The sequence below is a fragment of the Lithobates pipiens genome, unplaced genomic scaffold (genome assembly GCF_037356315.1).
Source record: "Lithobates pipiens isolate NorthernLeopardFrog02 unplaced genomic scaffold, aLitPip1_a1.2 Scaffold_23, whole genome shotgun sequence".
Classification (NCBI taxonomy): Eukaryota; Metazoa; Chordata; class Amphibia; order Anura; family Ranidae; genus Lithobates; species Lithobates pipiens.
Window position 1 is genome coordinate 9,336,012 of NW_027507785.1, and position 27,414 is coordinate 9,363,425.

Below are 27,414 nucleotides of genomic sequence, written 5' to 3' on the forward strand. Positions count from 1 at the left end.
GGCCCAGGGCAGCTGCCCCTTTTGCCCTGCCTTAAAAACAGCCCTGGGTAACTTTAACGTGTTAGGCACATGATTGGGCTTGGGGCTTGGGGGGGGGGTGGTTGTTTTACCGCCCCTCCCCCCAAAAAAAAAAAAAAAGACCACCAGTCGCAACTGTTCTTCCTTATGACAGAGAAGGAATGTAAAACCAAAAAAAATATTTAACCAAATCCAATTAAACTCCTTCCACATTGAAACTGTGCACCGTATCTTTTAATTCCATTAGCTAGAGAGCATGGTTAAAATAAGGGCGTGGCTTTGGGCGTGTGGCTACAAATGTCAATAGGGTTTCCCTATAGAAATGTGGTAACCTTACTCTGGCCAACTCTCTATTTGTCCCTTTTAAAGAGTTATCTTTTATTTTTGTGTCATCAGAAAGCCCCAGGCCGGTTCGCCTTACCCTATGAGATGTCTCCATGCAGTGGCAGTGGTTGTGATTTTTTTATCCGATTCCGCGGTGTTGTTCCTGAGAGCATTCTTCATTCCCCACGAGATCTTCCTGTGAGGGAAAAGTGGAAGAGTTCATAAGTAGACTTCGATCCTATTGTCCTTCTTGTCAATGGCTCTACTCATCAACGCAAAGTAAATGTAAACTCATTTTGATCTTCATCTTTCTTTCAAATAATCCCTGGTGATCCTGCCATGAAAGTCCTTGTCCAGGCACTTCCATGGTGTAGGGTGACAACGCTCTGTCTTTGTCTCCTAATGGGGCTCCTGAGTTGTCATCCTGCCGCAGAGGCTTCCGATGGAGGATACAAGTGGTCACATCGACTAGGGTTGTCTCCATCAGGAAACGAGCCCTGAAAAACATCACATAGTTATTGCTGGAGTGCATGAAGATCGACTTCAGTACAACCAGCCTGTTGTTTTTTTTTTTTTAAAACCCAATCACTATCGGCAGCTATAGCGCTGATCATGGTATTCTGCTAGTGGGAAAGGCTCTCTATGCTCCCAACAGCAGAACACGATAGCATTCCTGGAGGGATTCCCCCATCAACACAGTCCATGGGGCATATGTATTTTGGACTGTGTATCATCCAGGTTTCCAGTGAAAAAGAGGAGAACAGGGGGGGGCGGGACTTTATATGAAGTAAAAGGTAACAATTAAGTTAATTGGTGAATGTATAGGAATTTAATTGATTATGACAGTAATACATACATAAAATGCAGGTAATACATAAAATGTATACCTCCTATCCTTCCTCTCACAGGAGTGCCTCGGTAGTTCCATGCCTGCCTTGGGTGATACCTGTATGGGTTGCCTCTCCAGAGCTGCCTGCCTCAGCTCCCGGTTGGGGGTGCCCCTGGTCGGTTTGGGTCGCCTGGTCACCCTATTACCAATCTTTGTATTTGAGTAAGTAGACATGTACCTGGTGTAGGGCTTACTCACCCTTTCCTTGTTCATGTCGTTTTTTATTATTTTTATTCGATTATTTATTCATTATTCTTTTATTATAAATTAATCACGTGCCTTGCTCCTGATGAGTGGTTCAAAAACCACGAAACGTGTAGGGCTAGAAAACTGCCATGTTTCTACCATCATTTATTTGAGTCTCAAGCTACTACTGTATTATCTTCATTTATTGGCCCAGGGAGGCAATAGGTCCTGCAGGCTTTATCGTGCCAAACATTTTGTTCAATCCTCTCTTTTGGTGAACTTTGGAATTTGATTGCTAATTTACTATGCGTTATTGATGTTATTAATAAGTTTAAATATTGATCTTTTGATATCAATGTTATACCTTTGTACCTGAATTTTATGTATGTATTACTGTCATAATCAATTAAATTCCTATACCAGTGATGGCGAACCTTGGCACCCCAGATGTTTTGGAACTACATTTCCCATGATGCTCTGGCACTCTGCAGTGTAGTGGAGCATCATGGGAAATGTAGTTCCAAAACATCTGGGGTGCCAAGGTTCGCCATCACTGTCCTATACATTCACCAATTAACTTTATTGTTACCTTTTACTTCATATAAAGTCCCGCCCCCCCCTGTTCTCCTCTTTTTCTAATTAATTGGGATGGAAACGCATGACCTTACCAGGTCATGGTTTCTCTAAAAGTCCCTAGGGATGGAATTACATGACCTTACCAGGACATGGCTTCATTAAAGTCCCTAAAAACATTCAAATTTGTCACTAAACAGGTTTCCAGTGAGCCTATTTCAGCCAGTGGGTGGGCTACCCCATTCTGGCGACGTAGGCCGCTATCAACGTGATGATTGAATAACATATCCCCATACCATTGTATATGTAGCGGTACGTAGGGGCTGCAAAGTGATGTGGCCCACCTGTCACCCTGCCGAGCCCGGCATTCACTTCTCAGACACTTCAAGACAATGATCAGTCCGTTGGCTTTGTTTTGTTGTTTTATGGAGGGAATTTAACTTGCATGGGTTATGGAAAATATGGGATGCCCAGTAGAATAATAGCAAATTGCTAGGGACAACTATGTACACTCTTTGTACACTTCTCCAGATTCCTCCTGCACAACTCTTGCTTGAAAACTATCTCTCTCTCTCTCTCTCTCTCTCTGTCTTGCACAACTCTTCACTCCAGGAGCAGCTAGCACATGGTTAGGCCTGACACTGACTCAGCCAGGCCTTAGGAATTGCCTTTTGCAGGCAGGGACCGCGGGCCCCTATAGTGTAGCAGAAAATGGTAGAAAGTTCCTTGTCTCCTAGCTGTCCCAACCAATGGACTACTGCTCCCAGTCAGCCCTCTTCAGGCTCTGCCAGGCCACCTGGCTGCAGCTGTCTGACTTCACTGCCTGCAACATCACAGTCCACACTGCTGGCTCTGCGCCCCATCCCAGACTGCACACTCCCTGTTCTCTCAGGCATGCCTCCTCAGTCCCCCAGACTGTGCATGTCACTCACCAGCCCTCCTGGCTGCAACCAGTGGTTCCCTCCTGAAGACTTGCCCAGCAGTACTAGCACCTGCAGTCCTCTCTTATTCCTCCTGTGCCTCCAGTAAAGATCGTTCATGTTTTCTTGAAGGGCTCCATCCTGCACTCATGTCCCAGGCCCAAGGTCACCACTCCTCCCCAGACTGGGGTGCTCCCTCAAGAGCCCCGACAGCCTAGTACTCCATTTCCAGTTCTTCCAACCGACAACTCCTCCCCAGCTGGGCTGACTTTGGTTATGACAAGGAGGCCAGTCTACTGCCAATCCTAGTTGGGGATTGGTCAGGGCTCCCTGAGACACCTCAGACAGCTCCACCTCTCTTCCCCGCATTTCTTCTAGAATCTTCTAGAAGAAAGAGGGAGGTGACAGTGAAGTGATGCTGTCTGTCAGTCATCAGCTGCTACTCTGAGCCACTCCTAGCCCACACAAAACAAAACAAACAGGTCTAGATTCCAGCTAGGCCTGCCTAAATTTGCCTATGCTCACAAAAATCCTAGTCTCTAGCACCTACCTATGTAGAGGGTGCTACATATACACCACATATAGTATTTGACTGCAGACCACAAACTGCCAATGCGTGCAGCACAGCCATTCAAGTGTCTACATCTGTCTTTCTCAAAAAAATTGACCCTAGAGCGGGTATCTCCAAATTTCTGGACAAAAGGCCAGTTAACTGTCCTTCAGGCTTTGGGGGAGTCAGACTGTGGTCAGTGAAAGTAGAAGCTGTTCCCAACATCAGTGAGAGTAAACATTGCTTTATCATTGGTTTTATTAGGAGGAACAGTGTCTTATTGTTGGTATCAGTGGGAGGTAAAATGCCCCATCTTTGGTATTAGCGAGAGAAATAGTGCTCCATCGTTGATGTCAGTGGAAGGAATAGTGCCCCGTCATTCGTATCAGTGGGAGGAATAGCGCCCCATCACTGGGGTCAGTGGGAGTAATAGTGCCCCATCTTTGGTATTAGTGGGAATAATAGTGCCCCGTCATTGGTGTCAATGAATGGAAAAGTACCCCATCATTGATGTCAGTAGGAGGAATAGTGCTCCATTGTTGGTGTCAGTGAGAGCAATAGTGCTCAATCATTGGTGTCAGTGGAAGGAATGGTGTCTCATCTTTGGCATCAGCAGGAGGAATAATGCCTCATCCTTGTTGTGGTGTCAATGGGAGGAATAGTGTCCCATCATTGGTGTCAGTGGGATGAATAGTGCCTCATCATTGGTGTCAGTGGGAGAAATAGTGCCCCATCAATGGTGTCAGTGGGAAGAATAGTGTCCCTTGAAATATTTTTTAGGTCTTGAAAAACCCCTGCTAAAACCAATCCCTTTTTTGTTTACTGGTCAAAATGCCTTTTACATTGGTGGCTTTTCAAATGAAGAATTTTGCCCAGAATGCCACCCTTATAGACCACTAAATAAGATGAATGAATGAATAAATGAATGAATGAAATACTTGTATAGCGCACAATGCGAACTGAATCGCCTCTAGGCGCTGTGGCGAGCTTTGATCATCTGCTAAAAGAGGAAGGTCTTGAGTTTTTTTCCTAAAAGCCAGGTGATTTTCTTCCAGGCGGATGTTGATTGGTAGAGCATTCCATAGCCGAGGCCCTTGGACAGCGAATCTCCGATCACCCTTGGATTTATACCGGGCTTTGGGCACGAGGAGGAGGTTTTTTTTGGCTGATTGAAGACTGCGGTTTGGTGTGTAATGATTTATTTTCTCCATTAGGTATTGCGGAGCTTCTCTATGCACGCATTTGTGGGTGAGGCAAAGGGTCTTGAACGTGATCCGATTTTTTACGGTTAGCCAATGTAAGCTCCTCAGTGAAGGAGAGATGGATTCCCAGGGTTTTTTTCCTGTTATCAGCCTTGCCGCTGATTGGGTTCATGCCATTGGCTCTGCCAAGTTGCATTGGCCCCAGAACTATGCGGGCACCATGAAATGGGAGGTCAATCAGCCATTCCTCGAAGAACCCCAGACAACCTCTGGTAGAACCCTAGTGTTCCATTCAACCTATATTGTGAATGGCGGGCCTACAAAATCTGAGGGTCAATGTGGACACGACCAATGTCTTTTCTTTAGTATTAGCAAGTTCCAGCAGATATATCTATGCCTCTGTGTTTGTTTTTCTATATTGATTGTACTTCTCTACAAGGTCCTATCCATTGAAACTATGGTTGGGCAACTACCATTTGGGGTTAATACTTGCAATTAACATACATATATATATATATATATATATATATATATATATATATATATATATATATATATATATATATATAGATTATGATTGTGATTTTGCACCATTGCAACCAGATATGTAATTATTGCCTTTTGTTCTTTGTCCTTTTTCTCTATGATTGCATACAACATATTCCGCATTGCCCAAAACAAGTTGATGCACCCACCAGCATTGCGTTATACTATGTTATATTTTACTTATCTCAAACTGAGAAGGATGGCACAGATCATATATACCAGCCTTTCTCAACCTTTTCAACACAGAGGAACCCTTGAAATAGTTCTCCAGTCTCGGGGGAACCCCTGCTAAAAATTTGAAATCTACAACTCATGATACATTAGTGTGATGGTCAGTGGGAAGAATGGTCCTTACACTTACATAGTTACATAGTTACATAGTTAGTAAGGTTGAATAAAGACACCAGTCCATCCAGTTCAACCCAAGTGAGTGTCTACCCCTATCCCTGTACGTTGCACACTCACATTGGTCCCTACCCTCAAGGAGCCCACAATCTAAGGTCCCCATTCATATACTAAGGCCAATTTTGGTCAGAAGCCAATTAACCTACCTGCATGTCTTTGGAGTGTGGGAGGAAACCGGAGTACCCGGAGGAAACCCACGCAGGCACAGGGAGAACATGCAAACTCCAGGCAGGTAGTGTCGTGGTTGGGATTTGAACCAGTGACCCTATTTACTGCTAGGTGAGAGTGCTAACCACTACACCACTGTGCCGCCCCTACTTGTGGTCATTGGGAAGAATTACCTCCTTAGCCCCTGTACACACGGTCTGAGATTTCGACAACCAAATCCGTCGGATTTTGTCCGTCGGATTTTGTCCGAAACTGTTGCATACACACGGTCGGACAAAGTTGTCGAAAAATCCGATCATTCAGAACGTGATGACGTAATTTCGTTACGATGGGACTACATTCAGGCTAGTAGCCAATAGCTTTGGTGTAGGAATTTGATCTGAGCATGCGTGGCACTGTGTGCGATCAAAATTCTCTACACATGATCGGAGTATGTCCTATCGGACCAGTTTGTCGGAAAATATTTCCAACAAGTTGGAAAATTGGGTCCGTCGGATATTCCGACGGAAACAGTCTGATGCAGACCACACACAATCGGATTATCCAACAAACCGGTCCGATAGGACACATTCCGTCGGAATCTCCGACCGTGTGTACAAGGGCTAACACTTGTGGTCATTGGGAAGAATGGTCCTTACACTTGTGGTCATTGGGAAGAATGGTCCTTACACTTGTGGTCATTGGGAAGAATGGTCCTTACACTTGTGGTCATTGGGAAGAATGGTCCTTACACTTGTGGTCAGTGGGAAGAATGGTCCTTACACTTGTGGTCATTGGGAAGAATTACCTCCTTACAGATAGCTAAAAAGATCAATGGTGTCAGTGGGAACTTATTCGAGAGGCATAAATGGCCCAATGCTGAAGGAACCCCTAGCAACCTCTGGAGGAACCCTAGGATTCCACGGAACCCTGGTTGAGAAACACTGATATATATACCCACCAGCATTTACCAGGTGTGCTGGTAAACCCACAGTAAGGTCACTATAATGCAAGATATTTTTCTCATTATCTCATATTTCTCATTATTCTCATATGCAGCAGCTTGGCATTAAAACCCACCCATCCAGCTGTCACAAATATGCCTACAGCTGGCAGGAACAGGCTAAATACCAGGCTTGGGGAGTTCCTTAAAGGTGTACATTGTATCACAGAACAGTGCAAGTTTCACAGACAGCCTCAGCGACAGCATATGCTAGAAGCACACCCGTTCAACATACAAAAAAAACACAATATACCACCTAAAAACTTGAAAAAAAAACATAAGAAAATCTGATTTTTTTTCTTTTAAAGGGAATTCTTGCAACAAACATTTATTTTACTATGGACAGGACAACAGCTAAGCCCACATTCACAACCAATGATCACATTTTTACATGCATCAACATGGGTTGCGTTACGGCAGTCCATTGATGTAAATGGGCCAAAATTGCACTAAAGAAGTGTATGTGTTTTTTTCTTTTTTCAAATGCATCCACCAAAATTCATGGTGATTAGTTACCATGAGCTCCAATGTGATTTAATGTACTTGCTTTGGCAGAAGCCTTTATGGCACCAATAAGAATGAATGCCACAGCGGCACGCCTGCCATAAAGACATGCATGGTCAATTTTGCACATGTTCCCCCAGTTCACAGGTGTGAAAGGGGGCTAAAAATGATTACTGACCTTAAATCAGCCAACTAAAAAAAAAAATTGAAGACCGTTGAGCCCCCGAAAATAAGAAGAGAAAGGGTGTCCAAGGGTCGATTGCCCAAAGAGCTGGAAATCAGAATTATGCCTTGTACACACGGTTGGAAATTCCGAAGGGAAAAGGTCCAATCGGATTATATTGTCGGAAAATCCAATCGTGTGTGGGCTCTATCGGACTTTTTCCGACGGAAAAAATTTGAGAGCAGGATCTCAAATTTTTTGACAAAAAAAATCAGATCAGACTTTTTCAGATCGTTTCTGTTGAGAATTCCGATAGGACAAAGTGCCACGCATGCTCAAATCAAATTACGAGACCAAAGCTATTGGCTACTAGACTCAACGTAGTCCCGTTGTAACGAACGAACGTCATCACGTTCCGAATGATCGGATTTGTCTGTCCGTGTGTATGCAACACCAGTTTAGGACAAAATCCTTCGGAAAAAATCCAACGGATTTTGTTGTGGGAATGTCTGACCGTGTGTACAAGGCAATAAAGTACAGATCCCCAACTGATCCTAATGTCTCCCTATGCAGTTTGTCAGCTTTGCCTATCTTTTTCCTACAGCAGCTTCCAACACACTGACCCTATGACTGCTCTATGCCCCCTCTTAAATAATGAGGGGCCTGGCACATAACAAAGCCCCCATTGTTGGTGTCACTTCTACGCCAGATTACCTAGGTTCATAGGCCTTTGCAATGCATTTGTTTCAATGATTTTGGAAACCCAAGCTACCAAATTGGCTCTTCAGGACTGAGAACCTCGATTGGGTGCACCTCAAACCCATTTTAGACCCAAACCCCAACCTCGTACACTAAACTTTTGTTCAGAACACATGAACCCTGAACTCCAAACATATATAACATGATGGGTGAAGAGTTTAGGATGTACATACCTCTCATAGCACACTGCCAACGACACCCAGTCATTAGAGTATGGTGAGGATGTTCCTCAGAATTTATATACTCTGAGACTTTGCAAGGGATCTTCCCCTGTGATTGCACAGAACTCTAAGGTAATTCATGTTTGCTAATTAATGTGAACATTTCTAAATCCTACACCTGTGACCAGGTCTAGTTCATCTTGGAATAACTATTTTTTTGCTGAATTAATGACAGAGGGGACCTCTTATTCCTATGATTATAATATATCTGTGAATGAGGTTATCTTGAGATTCATTCCATTATTATTATCATTATTATTATTATTACTACTATTATTATTGTAGCGCTGGCTCCTGAAGAGCACACGCTATGTTTTTGAAATTTAAGGTTACACCTGAACTGCAGTTTGGTTTGGGTATAATTATTCCAAATTTGGACCTCAGCATCAGTCTTACTGTACTGTAGGGTGTTCGGCCTGGCCATAGGGGGCACTGTCTCTTCTGGCAGGCATGGAACCAGTCTGGTTGGGCGCTTTAAGGTTACTTTCTCTCGGAGCCCGCCCAGTGGGAGTGTCACTCTTGCTGTGGTTTCTGGGAGAGGGTACTTAAGATGCAGATGTCACGTGGTTTGGGGTTTCCGGTCCAGAAGTATGTTCAGCCTCCATGGTCCTGGTCCTCCTGACCAGCCCCTAGGAAGGCTATGGCCTGGGGTGCGGATCCACCCAACTTTATGTCTCGGGGCTGGCTAGCCCGAGGCAAGGAAACTAAAGAAAGGATTCCGAGGTTGTGGAGAGGCCCAGCAACTTCGTAGCTATCCAGAGGAGGCCTCTTCAGAAGAAGGCCACGTATGGGTTGGCTTCTTAGCAAGAGCCTGGTGAGGCTGAGGGACCTAAGTGAATCCAATCTCGTTGGTATCGCCGAACCAGCTGAAAGATACTGGTGCCACACGAATGTTCTACAAGTTCTAGTTTCCTACATGTTCTACAACAACGTCTGTGGCAGAGACTTATTCCTACATGTTCTACAACAACGTCTGTGGCAGAGACCTATTCCTACATGTTCTACAACAACGTCTGTGGCAGAGACTTATTCCTACATGTTCTACAACAACGTCTGTGGCAGAGACTTATTCCTACATGTTCTACAACAACGTCTGTGGCAGAGACTTGTTCCTGATTTAAGCACCTTGTTGGGTGCTAGGCCTTGTGAGAGAGGGACTGTCCAACTAGAGTGAACATCCAGCTGTGAATGGCTATTCTCTGGATTTAGTCAAAAGTAAGCAGGTCCTTTATTATTGACTTTGACACTAAGCCCTTGTACACACGGTCGGACATTCCCGACGGATTTTGGCTGAAACTGGTGTTGCATACACATGGTCGGACAAAGTTGTCGGAAAATCCGATTGTTCGTAACGTGATGACGTTATTTTGTTACGACGGGACTATGTTCAGGCTAGTAGCCAATAGCTTTGATCTAGGAATTTGAGTGTGGCACTTTGTCCGATCGGAATTCTCTACAAACGATCGGACAAAGTCCGATCGAATCATGTTGTCGGAAAATTTTATATCCAGCCCTCAAACTTTGTTGGTTGGACATTCCGACGGAAAAAGTCAGATGGAGCCCACACGGTCGGATTATCCAAAAACAAGGTCCGATTGGACATTTTCCATCAGAATGTCCGAACGGGTGTGCAAGGGCTAATGCCGCGTACACACGAGCGGACTTTTCAACATCAAAGGTCCGACGGAACAATTCCGGCAGACTATTCGATCGTGTGTGGGCTGCAGCGGACTTTTGATTTGCAAAAGTCTGACAGACTTTAGAAATGGAACATGTTTCAAATTTTTCCGACAGAACTCTGCCGGACCCAGAAATCCGCTCATGTGTGTACTAGTCTGACGGACTAAAACCGACGCTAGGGCAGCTATTGGCTACTGGCTATGAACTTCCTTATTCTAGTCCAGTCATACGTCATCACGTTTGAATCCGTCGGACTTTGGTGTGATTGTGTGTGGCCAAGTCCGTTCATTCGGAAAGTCCCTCAGAACTCTGTCAGAACTCCGTCAGAACTCCGTCGAAAGTCTGCCGGACTTAAGTCCTGTCGTGTGTACGCGGCATAAGAGTACCTGAAATTTCCTCCTAACCCTCTGATCCTATACTAAGAGACTGTTTGTTAACTATGTTTTTTGCAAATAAAAATCCCTTTAAGCGGATCTGTCGTCAGTCTCTAAAGTTTCTGGTCCATCTACCACGGGAAACCCCTAGACACAACTCGAGGTGAAGAAGGTAACGGTAAGCCCAATCAAACCAGCAGCTCTTTCGGGGGTTAGAGCTACATTATGATACAAGATTTACTTGACTAGGGTATGAAAGATTATTTTCTTTCCCAAAATACTGGTAGACCACCACTCCTCCACCAACTTTTTCTTTATATTTAATCACACAAGGCTAAAGATGGATTACAATGACCATAGCAGCCCTTTATTAACCAATAATAAAATAACATTATAAACATATCAACATATGATCATCCAGTACATTGTCAAAGAACAAGAGTCACAAGGTCCTTGTGGGCATCATCTACCTGTACCTGCATAACCACTTAAAAACAAACACTGACTCAACAAGACAAACCACTACACACAGATACCACCAACCATAATAATGGGAGCCATACCATGGACGGGTCCCTACAAAGTATATATTTTGATAAGGTAAACTGTTGATGGTACAGGTGACATGTGGCTGGCTGCCAGGCTCAGGTCTAGGGAGGTGCTGGAGTAGGCTGTGTCCCCCCAAGATTTTGGTTGTGTCCCTCCCAGGTCTCTATGAGTGCACTCACTGATCCATGAGGCACTCTGATGGGGACCATTGATGTAAGGAGGGATCTGATCGGGACAGTAGCTGTAAGAGGGACTCTGGTGGGGACAGTTGGTGTAAGGACTCTGGTGGACACCTGATGTAAGAGGACACTTTGATGGGGACACCTGATGTAAAAGGACACTTTGATGGGGACACCTGATGTAAGAGGACACTTTGATGGGGACACCTGATGTAAGAGGACACTTTGATGGGGACACCTGATGTAAGAGGACACTTTGATGGGGACACCTGATGTAAGAGGACACTTTGATGGGGACACCTGATATAAGAGGACACTTTGATGGGGACACCTGATGTAAGAGGGCACTTTGATGGGGACACCTGATGTAAGAGGGCACTTTGATGGGGACACCTGATGCAAGGGGACACTCTAATGGGGACACCTGATATAAAGAGGGACTCTGATGATGACCCCTGATGGAAGGGGGGACTCTGATAGGGACACTTGATATAAGTGATATACATTTCATATAAGGAGGCAAAGGTTCTGTTTAATCATCCTAATCTAATGACAGCCTAATACATACTAGTTTTCTCCTGCTCCTGCACTGCATTTGCACTTACTGTCAGACGTTATTTCCAGCTTGTGACCCATTTCACAAAAGCACATTAAGTGAACGGAAATTACCTGTTCTCTGCATCTCTGTCATACCATTGACATTATGCCCCCTGACGGTTTATACTGCACCCACCAGATCAGATAAATCTGGCCCTGCTGGCTACACTGTTAACGGACACTTAACAATGGAGGATTAGGGATCAGAACAGTGTTGTTGGCTTTGCCGGCTCTGTTGACACTGGCACTGGTGAGGCGGTGATCAGGACACTGGTGCTGGTTTATGTTTGTTTGGCATCACAGACACTGGCTGGCAGCACTGGTCTGGTAACAACATAAGTGGCATATCATCATGGTGTGGCTAAAAGTCAAGAAAACAGGGACACTGTAGCTGGCTTCACCGGTGTTTTGGTGGAGCACACTGGTGAAAACATTGTGTATTGCATGTGCATTTTGTTTCGTTGCCAATCGACATTATTCAGACATTCGGATGCATCAGAATTACAATACTAACGAATTTAAGCGAATCCGAAATGTTTCGAATCGTAAAACCGCGGACGAAATTCAAATTCGAAAACAAATTCAAAATTTATTCGAATCGAAATCTAATCGAAACAAATTTGACTCAAATTCGAAAACAAATTCAAATCGAATTAGAAAAAAAAATATAAAACGATTTCTAAAAAATAATATAAAAAAATAGAATACAAAATAAAAAAAATAGAATAGAAATAAAAGAATAGTAAAGAATAGAATAGAATTGAATAGAATGTAATAAAATACAATAGAATATGACCATCTTCTCAAATTTCCAATAGTATAAATTTGAATATGAGGGTAGATTGGAAAATAACAAATATCAAAACAATTGAAACTAAAATAATTTATATTATATTTTATTCTATGCAGTTCTGTTGTTTTTCTAGTCTAATTTTTTATATTATTCTAATATGAAATCATTCTATACTAAATTCAAATTTTGGAAGATGGTATATATATATATATATATATATATAAATGTTTTATTCTATTCTTTTCTACTCTATTCTAATAGTTTCTGTTCGAATTTAAATTCATTCTATATGAACTTCGAATTTCAGAAGATGGTTTTATATATATATATATATATATATATATATATATATATATATATATAAAACCATGTTCTGACATTCAAATTTCGTATAGATTGAATTCGAAATCGAAAAGAATAGATTAGAATAGAAATATAAAATAGACTAGAAAAACAATAGAACAGATATGATATTTTATTCTATTCTGTTCTATTGTTTTTCTAGTCTATTTTCTATTCTAATCTTTTCTATTCCAATTTAAATTCATTCTATATTAAATTCAAATTTCGGAAAATGGTATAATATATATATATAATCATGTTCTGAAATTAGAATTTCATATAGAATAAATTCAAATTTGAATAAAAAAGATTAGAATAGAATAGAAAAACAATAGAGCAGAATAGAATAAAATATCATATCTGTTCTAATGTTTTTCTAGTTTATTTTCTATTTCTATTCTAATCTTTTCTATTCGAATTCAATCTATATGAAATTTGAATGTCGGAACATGGTTATATATATATATATAATATTCAAATTTCAGAAAATGGTTATATAGAAATAGAATGAAATAGTTTACTTTTTCAAATTTAGTTCAATTTTTTTCGAATGCGGTAGAATTTTTTTTTCGAATTTGATAGTTTTGTTTCGAATGCGGTAGAATTTTTTTTCGAATTTGATAGTTTTGTTTCGAATGCGGTAGAATTTTTTTTCGAATTTGATAGTTTTGTTTCGAATGCGGTAGAATTTTTTCCAAATAGGGGCACATTTTTTCGTATTCAAATACGAAACTATACGAATCCCAAAAACGAATGCAACGAATTTAACTAAACTAATTTAGTTAAATAACGAATCGAAACTAAACTCAACGAAACAAATTTTTTCATTCTGCACATGTCTACAGATCACTCACAGATCGCTGTTATGGCTCTCACAAGCGCCGAAAGAGAGCCCATGGCTACACCATGCAACCTTTGTTTAGATTTTGTGATTGCTATTGTAAAATCATCACCTTAGGTGTCAAAAAAAAACATCTTGCCATCATCACCTCGGGTATAAAACAACCATCTCACGAGTAAATAGTGAAACATGTCAGAGATGTGGAGTTTGTTGCCTTATGGCCTGACTTCCATGTATTTGCCTCCAGTGTTCAACTCTAAACTGTTGACTGAGGCTCAGTGATTTGACATACATGGGATCGTGTTCATAATTATGCCCCCGGCTGTCAGGGCTGGACTGGGACAAAAATTTGGCCCTGGACTTCATCCAGACCGGCCCACTTTAATTTTGCAAACATGCACAAAAAACAGTATATAAACTGTACGCAACTGCGCAAAAAAACATAAGTAAAAACATTCCACTGTAAGTATAAACAGCTTTTTTGTTTCAGGGTCACCAGAGAACCCCCCTTACATCAGAGTCCCCAGAGAGCCTCCCTCCTTACATCAGGGTCCCCAGAGAACATCCCTTTACATCAGGGTCCCCAGAGAACATCCCCTTACATCAGGGTCCCCAGAGAACATCCCTTTACATCAGGGTCCCCAGAGAACACCCCGTTACATCAGGGTCCCCAGAGAACATCCCTTTACATCAGGGTCCCCAGAGAACATCCCCTTACATCAGGGTCCCCAGAGAACATCCCTTTACATCAGGGTCCCCAGAGAACATCCCCTTACATCAGGGTCCCCAGAGAACATCCCTTTACATCAGGGTCCCCAGAGAACATCCCCTTACATCAGGGTCCCCAGAGAACATCCCCTTACATCAGGGTCCCCAGAGGACACACCCTTACATCATGGTCCCCAGAGAACCCCCTTACAGCAGGGTCCTCAGAGAGCCTTCCTCCTTACATCAGGGTCCCCAGAGAGCCTCCCCTTACATCAGGGTCTACAGAGAGCCTCCCCCTTACATCAGGGTCCCCAGAGAGCCTCCCCCTTACATCAAGGTCCCCAGAGAGCCTCCCTCCTTACATCAGGGTCCACAGAAAGCCTCCCTCCTTACATCAGGGTCCACAGAGAGCCTCCCCCTTACATCAGGGTCCCCAGAGAGCCTCCTCCTTACATCAGAGAACCCCCCCTTACATCAGGGTCCCCAGAGAACCCCCCTTACATCAGGGTCCCCAGAGAACCCCCTCTTACATCAGGGTCCCCAGAGAACCCCCCTTACATCAGGGTCCCCAAAGAGCCCCCCTTACATCAGGGTCCCCAGAGAGACCCCCCTTACATCCGGATCCCCAGAGAGCCTCCATAACATCAGGGTTCCCAGAGAGCCCTCCTTACATCAGGGTCCCCAGAGAGCCCCCCTTAAATCAGGGTCCCCAGAGAGCCCCCCTTACATCAGGGTCCCCAGAGAGCCTCCCCCTAACATCAGGGTCCCCAGAGAGTCCCCCTTTTCACTTACATCAGGGTCACCAGAGAGAGGGTAGGCAGTGAGAGATGGTGTAATCCCTATGCTGCCTGAAGGTGCACAGTGAGGGCGGAACAGCGGTGATGCAGGGCAAGCGGTAAGAGATTATGTCCTGGCTCTCCTGTGTTGCCTGCCTGCTCTCTAGCTCTCCTGTGCTGCCCGCTGTATGGCTGCAGAGAGGCCACGGCCCAGTAGTGGGCTGCAGCCCTGGGGTTGAGGACCCCCTGGGAATCGGAGCTATGGGCCCCAGATTCGGGGGTTATAGCCCCAAAAGCCACCCCCTATCGATACCACTGGCTGTCACTGAAACCGGCCCACTGAGCCATTGGCCCACAGGGAAACTCCCGGTATTCCCGATGGGCAGTACAGGCCTGCCGCACTGGGATTCATCTGGGGGGGATGGAAGAATTTTATTCAGCATGGAGAGTGAATTTCATTTAAATAAAATTCTGACTGTAATGTAATAGGCATCATTTCGTCTTAGACTTTATCATTTCTTTATTGAGTAGCCACATGATAACGATGGTCCAACTATATCTATACATGGGCACACCCTACAGGTTGTTCTTCTTGATGGACTTTCTTTGTGTGCAGGCCGGTGCAAAATTATTTGAATTGGTTTTATCTGGGGCTTTTTTTCTCATATAGGTGCAGGAACTCCTCCTTTCTGAATCACCCCTTTTCTCCACCTCTACCCACCTCCGAGCACCCTCTACCTACCTCCCATTACTGCCCTTTTAGAGAATACATAACCAAGTATCATTTTGTTTTCCCCTGTAGCCAGTAACAATAAAGCCCACTCTAGTAACAATAGATCACCCATTTACAATGGGCCACCCGAAACAAAATCCCCCGGCAGAAACAACAGAGCCCTCACAGCCAGCATCAATAGACTCTCCAGAAGCCAGCAACAATAGTCCCCTCCCTCAACAGTAGATCTTTCCCAGCCATAACTGACCCCTCAGCGATATAAGACCCACCCCCAGCAACAATAGGTCCCCCACCAGTAAGAATAGACCCCCCTGTAAAAATAGATCTCCTCCAGGTAGAATAGATCCCTCAGCAGCCAGCATCAATAGACCCTGCAGCACTCCCCAGCACCCCTTACAATTACATTCCCCTGCGTTCCCGCTGTGGTAGTAAATAGACACTCACACAATATTAAACCCTTTCATGCCTAATGCCGCATACACACGATCAAAATTTTGGTCAGAAAAAGCTCTGAAGGGAGGCCCGGAAACGAAGGCAAGGATGGAGGTGCAGGGCTGGGCATGACTGATGCTCAGGTAAGCCCCTGCAGGGTTAAAAATATAAAGTATAGGAGAAGAGAGGGGGGGGGGGGAGCTGAGAGGAAGAAGTGGAGGGGGCGGAGCATTATATAAGCAAGGGGAAGAGTCGAGCTGCAAGCATGGCTCACAACGGTAGAGAAGTTGGAGGGGAGAGGTTGCCTGCAGCGGTCACACAGCGCAAACAGTACGGCGGTTAGAGCGGGGTTTGCGGGAGGGCGGGGTGAGTTTCTGCTTTGATTGCTCTGCAAGGGGTAGTGATTTTGGGCGGCATGGCGGACGTGACGGAGCTGCTGGAGAGATTGAAAGCGGCGGCAGAGACGAGGGGGACGGATTGGCTTCAGTCGCAGGTGGCGGCCATCACGCGGGAGGCGGCGGGGGGGCCTGCAGCGGGGAGGATTGCACACCACGCGCTTGGAGCTCCAGGCCCCCGGAGCGCTTTTCACCTGGCCCCTCCACCAGAGCCCAGCGCCTTCCTAGGAGCCCGATAGCGGACCCGCCGGCCCCCCTGGCCAAGCGGTCGGCGGCAGTGCCGCCTGGGGGGTCCAAGCGGAATCCTCCTCTTTGACGGGGCTCAGGGAGTGGGGCCTTGGAGACGGATGTCACCCCCTCCCCACCGGCGTGGACAGGAGCAAGAGGGAGACCAGTCCCCCTGGCCACAGCGGAGACCTGACGGAGGAGGGGCAGTGTTATGCCTGCGTGGCAGCTACCAGACGCTGCTGGGAGGCTGGTGATGGGTGGAAGTAGAGGTGCGAGTGAGGGCAGAGGCAGGCCTACGGGGGCGTGGTGCGGGTGCCTTGCACAGCAGAGAGGGAGAGGGTTGGGCCTACGACAACGGCAGAGCGACAGCGAGCAACACAGTCACGGCCCCTGGGCACCTGGCGACCGGAGGGTTACTGACGCCTATGCTACCTACAGCAGAAGTGCGTTCTGAGGGTGAACTGACAGGTTTGGATGAGGAGGTCCATGGACGTGATGAGGCAGTGGGAGCATCCGGAGTGGCGGCTGAAGGGAGCAGACCAGGGCAGGACTTAGGGTGGTGGGGGCCCCTGGGCTTGAGTCACTTTTGGGCCCTACCTTCTATACATTACCGTATTTATCGGCGTATAACATACGCCGGCGTATAACAACAAGTTTAGGAGGGAATTTTAAGGAAAAAACTTACATTTAAATGCCCATCAATGCAGCCTTATCAGTGTCCATCTGCAGCCTTGTCCAGTGTCATTGCAGCCTTGTCAGTGTAGCCTTATCATTTGCAGCCTTGCCCCAGTGTCATTTGCCACCTTGTCATTGCAGTCTTGAAGTTTAAAAATGGCGCAGACGAGATACAGAGTCCTGTGTATCTCGGCAGCTCTCGGGGGCTCTCGGGTCCTTTCGCTGACCCGAGCAGAGCCGAGAGTGGCCAAGTGTACTCCGCTCGGCTCACAGTCACGCCCAATCGCTGTGTTGTGTCCATCATAGGGTGGGACTGGGTGTGACTATGAGTGGAGACGAGCCGAGTGCACTCGGCTATGAATTTCGGCGGGGGCCCCCTATTGGGCGGGGCCCATGGGCTTCAGCCCAGTCAAGCCCAATGGTAAGTCCTGCCCTGGAGCAGACCCAGGCAGCCAGGTACGAAGTTACACTTATCTTCACATATTTTACACGATGCATTGGGGGTGATGCTTGATGGGGATGTGGGGGGTACAGTGGGGGGCTGTCAGAATGCTGGGTTGGGGGCGGGGGTGCCTCAGGGGGCAGGCAGTCAGCCCGCTTCCTGCGGGACACAGGAATCTTTGCAGGCTTTGCTGGGTGGTTTGAAGGATCTGATCCAGTGCTTTGCGGATAATGCCGCGGGGGGCCCCCAAAGGTGGCGCCTTGGGTGGGGGGCCTGGGGGCACGGTCTGGGTTGGGTTCTCCGCGAGTGGGGGGTGTGTTACAAATAGTGGGCGTGCCTCAGGGGTCGGAGGCAGCGCCGGTGCCTGCGCTGGGCGCGCAGCGAGCGGCTCTGGCGCCGGCGACAGGGGGCACGTCAACGGGGGCAGGTTCACAGCAGGGTGTGATGGTGGAGGCTGCGGCGCCGGCGGCAGGAACCAGTTCGGTGAGTATGGCTGAGGAGAAGAAATCAGCGGAGTCCGCGGCGCGGGTCAAAGTGGTTCGGCTGGCTGACGCCGCGAAGTGCATGTGTGTTACGAGGGACCGTTGGGGGCGCACCTCAAGTAGGAGGTGAGGGACAAGATTAGTAAGGGTGAGTATGTGGAAATCTTTTTGCTATTGCCCCTTGAGAAGTTCAACCTGGATAGGGTCAAGCCTGATGACTCTAAGAAGGATGACGAGGAGAAGAGGAGGTATCGGCTGATACCACGGTCTTTCACTAACTGGCTGCAGGCGTTCGCCATAATGGTGAGCATGATTGGGGAGAAGGCGCCGGAGCACTGCTCGGCGCTCTTCTGTTATATGGACGCTATTGGGGAGGCGCATAGAGTGCATGGGGGTACAGCCTGGCTGCGCTATGACGAGCAGTTTCGGCAAAGGAGGGCCGTTCGTCCTGATATTCGGTAGGACCAGAAGGATATCAGCCTTTGGATGCGCTTGATGTCGTCAGCGAGGGCCCCTACGCAGTTTTTTCAGGGGGGGGGCGGCGGAACTCTCGCCTCTGGACTTCCGGCCGGGAAAAAATTGGGGGTGTGCTGGCAATTTAACGAGGGGTCCTGCAAGTCCAGCGGGTCCTGTCGTTTTAGGCACGAGTGCTCCGGGTGCGATCACTCCCTGTCCCATTGTTTTAAAAAAGGCAAGCGTGCCGGCGAGCCTGCGTTCAAGAGGGATAACCCCGGTGAGAGTGGAAAAGATGCAGCCTTTCCTAAGTAGGTATCCGGACAGGGGGGCTGCGCGGGTGTTAGGGGAAGGGTTCGCAGAGGGTTTTCGAATTCCGTGTTCATTGACAGTGGTTCCTCAGATGGCGCGGAACTTGCGGCCCGCCTTGCGGAATCCGGGGATGGTTTGCGGAAAAATTGGCTAAGGAGGTGTCGTTGGGGAGGATGTGTGGCCCCTTTTTGGAGTGGCCATTGCCGGATTTAGTGGTGTCACTGTTGGGGGTGGTGCCTAAGAGGGAGCCTAACAAGTTCCGTCTTATTCTTCACCTTTCCTTTCCAAAAGGGGGTTCGGTGAACGATGCCATAGACCCGGAGGCCTGCACGGTGTCGTACACGTCATTTGACACTGCGGTGGGCTGGGTTCGGATGAATAAGATGAATGTGATGAATAAGATGGAACTTGTTAGGCTCCCTCTTAGGCACCACCCCCAACGGTGACACCACTAAATCCGGCAACGGCCGCTCCAAAAAGGGGCCACACATTACGGAAAGGGGGCCCTCATGGCGAAGTCTGACATCGAGTCAGCGTTTTGACTGTTGCCGGTGCACCCGGAGAGCTTTCGTCTCTTGGGGTGTTGTTGGCAGGAACGGTTCTACATAGACCAGTGTTTGCCAATGGGCTGTTCTGTATCCTGTGCCTTGTTTGAACTTTTCAGTTCATTTCTGGAATGGGTGGTGCGGGACATGTCTGGCTGGGCGTCGGTGATTCATTACCTGGACGACTTCCTCGTGGTGGGCCCCCCTTCTTCCAATGTGTGTGCGATCCTCTTGGCCATGTTGCAGCACATTGCGTAGAAATTTGGGGTGCCGCTGGCGGCCGACAAGACGGAGGGGCCGGCAACGGTTTTGAGTTTTTTGGGAATTGAGATAGACACGGACGCCATGGAGTGCCGGTTGCTGACGGACAAGGTGGAGGGACTCAAGGGGGAGTTGAGGGAGCTGGTGGGGCTGAGGAAGGTGCAAGTTCGGAAGTTGCAGTTAGTCTTGGGTAAGTTAAACTTTGCTTGTCGAATCATACCGATGGGAAGGGTGTTTTGCCGACGGCTGTCGGTGGCCACGGCGGGAACGCAGGTTCCAACCCATTTCATCAGGTTGACTCGGGAGCATAGGGAGGACTTACGGATTTGGCATGCATTTCTGGAATGGTTCAATGGACGGTTGGTCTGGATGAGAGGGCCGGTGAGTAACTTCGACCTGGAGCTGGTGACAGACACGGCAGGGTCCACGGGATATGGGGCCTTTTTCCAGGGGCAGTGGAGCGCTGAGGCCTGGCCACGGACGTGGGTGGAGGCGGGGTTCACGAGGAACCTGGTGCTGCTGGATTTGTTTCCAGGGGTGCTGGCGGGAGAATTGTGGGGTGAGACATGCCGGGATCTGAAGATCAGGTTGCACTGCGATAACATGGGCGTGGTGCAGGTGATCAATCGGATTTCGGCATCCTCGCAGCCTGTGATCAGGCTGTTGCGCCCTCTGGTGATATTCCAGGGTTAGACAATAATGTGGCCAATGCCTTGTCTCGATTTCAGTGGCAGAGGTTTCGGGCTCTGGCTCTGGCCGTGGCGAGAGAGGGGAACCCCTGCCCGGGGTGGCTCTGGGATGTTGCGTTGGAGTCGCCGCGGGATTGATCAGGAGGTCGGTGAGCAGTGCAACTTGGGCGGCATACAAGTGTGGAGGCAATGGTTGGAGTTTACACGGCTGGCGGACGCCGAGCTGGGGTGAGGAGGGGACCAGGGATTGTTAGTGCTGTATTTCATTTCTAGGGTCATGGAACGTTTAGGGTCCGTAGCTTCGATTGAGGCAGCTTTGGCCTTTTGGTTTAAACTGCGGGGCGAGGAGGATTTTATGAAGGGGTTTTGGGTGAAGCAGGCACTGAAGGGGTACCGCAAGGGCAATCCGCGGAAGGATATGAGAAGGCCTTTGACGTTTTCGATTTTACAGGTCATTTGTGCCCAATTAAGTGAACATGTACTTCGAGTTACGAGGAACAGTTGTTCCGAACAGCATTTTCGCTGGCAATTTTTTGAGCTTTTCAGGTGGGGGAATTGGTGAGTCCAGCGAAGAAGGTTGGGGGGGGGTCTGTTGGGGCAGGATGTGGCGTTGCGGGCAGATAGGGTGATGTTGAAGCTGCGCAGGTCTAAGACGGACCAAGGGGGCATAGGGGTGGATATATGGTTGTTTGCCCTGCCGGGATCGAGGGTATGCCTGGTGCGGGTAGTGATGGAGTTTCTGGGGATTAGACCTGGTGGGGAGGGCCCTTTGTTGGTACACGAGGATGGGACCTTTTTATCTAGGTTTCAATTTGTGGCAGTGTTTTGGAAGTGTCTGCGGGCTGGGGGTTTGGACTGCTCGCAATTTGCCTCACACTCCTTCCGCATTGGGGCGGCCACAGAGGCTGCCAGATGTGGGTTGGATGAGGCGGCGGTCAAGAGGATCGGGAGATGGGAATCCAGGCGGTTCAAGTCCTATGTGAGGCCGCAACTAGTGTAGGTTGGTGCTTGGAATATGGTCGGTATGGGGGTGGGCTACTAGTTACGGTGCTCAGAGTAAGAGGGGGTGTAGCTGGGCAAGAGAGGGCAGTTGTTGGGTACACAGATGTTGTTAGAATTTTGTCATTTCAGAAGGAGGTCGCGAATGCCTTGTCTGGATATTAGGGCACTTGTAAGTTTTTTGGGGTGCCAGGAGAGCGGATGTCAGGCCTGAAGGAAGGCAGCTGGGGATTTCTCGTAGTGAAGCGTGCATCAGGTGGCTGGGGATCCCCGGGATGAAATGGAGCAGGGTTGTGCCAAAAATTCAGGGTTGTGCCGGAAATTCAGCCTGGATAGGCCCCCTGATGTGTTGGTGCTACACGTGGGGGGAAATAACTTGGGGGTCAGGTCCACCAGGGATCTCATTGCGGACATCAAATGGGACTTTTTGATGCTTTGCAGGGATTTTCCTGGTATGGTGCTAATTTGGTCCGACATTGTGGCACGGACTGCGTGGCGTATGGCCCGATCAGTGGTCAGGCTCAATAAAGCCAGGATTAAAGTGCATAAGGCCTTGGGGAGATTTATAAAGAGGAATGGTGGGTTGGTGGTGAGGCACACGGATTTGGAGGTAAATGTGGGCATGTACCTGCGGGGGGGTGGCGTGCATCTCACGGCTGTGGGGACAGATCTTTGGGCCCTGGAGGTGCAGGATGGGATTGAGCGGGCCCTGCGGGTGTGGAGGGGCCCTTAAGGCTAAGGTGATCATCCTTGCGGGCTGTGGCGGTGTCTTTGGTCTTTGACGGGGTAAAGAAACTGATGTGATGGAAGTGTGGGGGGGGGGGGGCTCATAGGTGGTATGTGCCCCCTTTTGGTGTATCCCAGCGGAAGGATAGGCTGGGATACGGGATTGGTGGCACTGCGGGAAAGTGGGTTGTCTCCGGGCTGATAAACGGCCGGAGGCCTGGTATGGTAAAATTTGGTCCCGCAGTGTATTGGTGGAAAGTGTAAAGTTAAAAGGATAAAAACCGAGGTACCGTCAAAGACCAAACCACTGGGAATTTTTTTTTTTTTTTTTTACACAAAATTTTATTGAAAGGTAACAGAACATTACAATCAAGATTGAATCGCACATTGACGTTAGCATTTCAACACGATATCTTAAATGTAAGCAAAGATACATAAGAGATTGCAAAATTCACAGGGATTGAACAGTTACAACATAGGATGTTTTAGACAAAAATGAAAAATTGTATTCGTCAGATAAGGCGGAAAGAGAATCAAAACGTATATAAGGATAAAATAACAATATTCTTGAGGGGGAAGGGGAAGGAGGGGGAAGGGAGAGATAAAAAAAAAAAAAAAGGAGGGGGGGAGTTTATATTTAGGCGTAGTGGCAGGAGGGAAGATCAGGCAGTGAGGAAGGGTGGACAGCGGCCTGCGCTGTATGAACATCTCATGTACAAAAACATAGATCAATGACAGAGAATCGGCAACAAATAATACTTAAATAGACGATTTGTATTCCTGAGTATCTTTAAAAGCTAGCCATTTTGACCAGGTTGAGGTGAATTGTAACATTCTTTCTTGCGAGATACTGATAAGCTCTTCAATAGTTTCAATAGAGGTGATCCTTTTGAACCATTCTTTTTTCGTAGGGATTGAAGTTGACCTCCAGTGGGAGGGGATGCAGTGTCTAGCAGCGTTTGTCATAATCATCACTAGGGATTTCAAATATCTTTTTGAGGGGATTGTGTTGTGGTGCAGTAGAAAGTGGGCTGGGTCGAATTCTAACGGTTCTGAGGTTATGAATGTAATGGTTTCATGAACCATTTTCCAAAATGGTTGGATATGAGTGCAAGACCACCATAGGTGGAATAGTGATCCCACTTCACCACTGCACCTCCAGCACTTGTTGGAGATCTGGGGGTTGAATTTCTGTATGGTGCTGGGTGTTCTATACCATCTGGTTAGAATCTTAAATCCGCACTCCTGAGTAGCGACATTGAGTGAGCCTTTGTGAGCGTACATGAAAATAGTTTCCCAGTTTTTATTAGTGAATGAAAGGTTGAGGTCGTTTTCCCAGGCTAGACAGGATGGGAAAGAGAATTCTAGACCCTCGTCGAATAGTGAGTTATAGATAATTGAAATATTGTGTCTTTGAGGGTGCATACCTGAGCATAGAGTTTCAATGGTCTTGGGGGGTTTGGAACTCAGAGTTGTCAGTACTACCGTGGAGAGAAAATGTCTTATTTGGAGGTACGTCCAGTGGGAGATTAGTCTCGGGTCATTGTCTTTATTGATTTCCTCGAGGGGAAGAGGTTTCCCATTGTGTAAGAAATGTTTGATCAGTACATTTTTGTGGGGCCAATTTACTAAGAAAGATTTTTGTTTGTTTCCTGGGGGGAAGTCGGGGTTGTCTCTGAGAGGCGTTAGGGAACTGATCCAAGGGGTGGGGTCACTTTTTTTATACGTGTCATGGAATATTGCTACCGTGGGACCGATAATAGGATGAGATTTAATCTCTTTTGAGTGGTATTTGGGGTTTATCCATGGAAGATGACTGAGTGGGAAGGGGAATTGGGCTTGTTCTAGTGATACCCAATCCTTGATAGGCTGGTGTAAATTCCAGTCCACTATACGTGTGAGCATAGCTGCTTGGTGGTACTTTTTCAGGTCCGGGAGGGCTATTCCACCTTTATTTTTTGGGAGAGTTAATCTTGTGTATTTGATTCTAGGAGGTTTACTCCTCCAAATAAAGGTGGTACACGCTTTGCGAAAGGCGGCAAAGAAGGAAGAAGGTAATCTGATAGGGATCGTTTGCATAGCGTAAAGGAATCTGGGAAGAATAGTCATTTTTATCAAAGAGGCCCTACCAAACCACGAAATATTGAGGGAGTTCCATCTTATAAGGTCCTCTTGTGAGTCTTTTAGTAAGGGTAGAAAATTGAGTTTGAAAAGGTCAGTTAGATTTGAGGGTATTTCTATCCCAAGATAGGTAATATGTTTAGGAGACCACGTGAATGGGAAATTTTTCTTACATAGTTCAACATCATTGGAGGGTAAGGATATGTTTAGTGCTACCGATTTGGAGTGGTTAATTTTTAAATTGGATATTGATTGGAACGCCTCAAGTTCTTGAATTATATTAGGCAGTGAAATAAGGGGTTGCGATAGGAAGAGTAGCATGTCATCTGCGAAAGCAGCGATTTTATAGGAATGGTCTTTTATTTCTATGCCTTTTATGTCCGGGTTAGCTCTGATTTTATTAAGAAGCGGTTCTAGGGTGAGAACGAATAGAAGCGGGGACAAGGGACAACCTTGACGCGTCCCATTTTTAAGGGTGAAGGCGTTCGACAGGTGGCCGTTGGTGCGAACGCGAGCAGTAGGATTTGAGTATAGTGCAGAGATGTATGCTCTCATTTTAGGCAGTAAGCCGATGTTTTTAAGGACTGCATCAATAAAGTCCCAGGCCACTCTGTCGAACGCCTTCTCGGCGTCGAGAGAGAGGAAGAATCCCCGTTTCTTTTTGGAAGTCAGCCAATTGTTTATGTTCAGGGCCTTAATGGTATTGTCCCGGCCCTCCCTACCCGGGATGAATCCCACTTGGTCAAGGGAGATTAGTGATGGGAGTAAGGGTAATATTCTATTGGCGAGGATTTTGGCATAAATTTTAATGTCTACGTTTATTAAAGAAATTGGGCGGTAGTTCGTGACGAGGGTTGGGTCTTTTCCTTCTTTGGGAATGACTGCTATGTGCGCTTCCAGGACCTGTTTGGGGGGGTTTCGTTCGGAATGGAGTGATTGGAAAGTTTTCAAGAACCTGGGTTTAAGAATGTCGAGAAAAGTTTTGTAATATTGAAGTGGGAGACCATCTGGACCCGGGGCTTTGCCAATTTTCATGTCCTTTAAAGCTCTATCAAATTCTTCTCCATTAATGGGAGATTCGAGTTCCAGAGCGATATTGTGTGCTATTTTCGGGGGACTGTGTTTGTCTAAATACTCTTGAATGAGTTTAGTTCTAGCCTCTGAGTTTGTGGGAAACTTGGGATTGGGAGGGATATTATAAAGTGATTGGTAGTACTGCTCAAATTGGTTGGCTATCTCCTCATTCGAGGAATACGACTTTCCTTTGTTGTCTTTTATTTGGTGTATGGTGGAAGCGGCTTTCTTACTCTGAACCGCTCTTGCAAGAAGTTTGCCACTTTTATTGCCTTGTTCGTAGTATATTTTATGACGTAATATATATTGCCTTTTGGCCTTTAGATTCAGTTCGTCGGCAAGTGAGTCTCTAGCTTTAGTCAACTCCTCAAACGCGGAGACAGCCATAGTTTTTTTATGTAGAAGTTCTAGTTTGTGTATGTGATCTACTAGGGATTTGATTCTAGCTTGTTTTTCTTTTTTGAGTTGGGTCAGTTTCCTAATAAATTCGCCTCTGATGACACTTTTGTGGGCTTCCCATTGAATGACGTTGGAGGTATCGTCAGTGTCATTACAAATAAAATAGTCGGTGAGTATGTCTCTGAAGCGGAGAATATCTATAGGGTCTTTAAGTACAGTGGTGTTCATTCTCCAAGTTTTGGTTTTAGTGATTTTTTCCGGGAAAGTCAAAGTTAGTGTAATTGGGTGGTGGTCAGATAAAGTCATTGGCTCAATAGTTGTGTTCGTCAGGAGTGGTAGGTCTGATTGTGTGATGTAGAAGTAGTCGATTCTGGAATATTTTTGATGGATTGTTGAAAAGTAAGTATAATCTCTAGATTGAGGGTTGAGAGTTCTCCACGTGTCGTGTAGCGTTAGCAACTGCAGCTGTAATTTAATTTGTTTAAGAGCCCTGAAGGGAATGCTCGAAGAGCCATTCGAAGTGTCGGCAATGGGGTTGAGGGGAGCATTGAAGTCCCCTCCCAGTATTAGAATACCGGAAGCAAAATTTGTTAGAAGGTCTTTGATCTTACGAAAAAAAGCTACCTGTTTCGTATTGGGGGCGTAAATGTTGGCAATCGTGACCGGGCGTGATGACACCTCTCCCTTAAGGAAGATGTATCTTCCCCCCGGGTCAACCATTGTATCTTGTATCTGCAGTGGAGTGTGTTTCGAGATGAGGATGGATACTCCTTTTGTCTTCCCCTCGGGATTAGTGGAGTGGAAAACAGTGGGGAAACGTCCATCCGAGAATTTTGGAACATTGTTAGATTTGAAATGAGTCTCTTGGATACATACTATGTTGGCTCTGTATTTGTGAAACTCAGAAAGGAACTTGGTTCTTTTAGTTGGGATATTGAGCCCTTTGGCGTTAATGGATAGTAATTTGAGGGAAAGGGTTGAGGTATGCGATCCCTGAGACGGCATCACTGAATATATCTGCCAACGGTGTTGGGAAAGAAAAAAGAAAAGGAAAAGTAATAGAAGAAAGAATAAATAAAATTAGGGGGGAGGGGTAAAAAAAAAAAAAAAAAAAAAGGGGGGGGGTGAAGGGATTACCTAAAACAGGTAGGTAGAACAGATACCGGAGGAAGGATTAGACCAGCTAAGCCAACCTATAT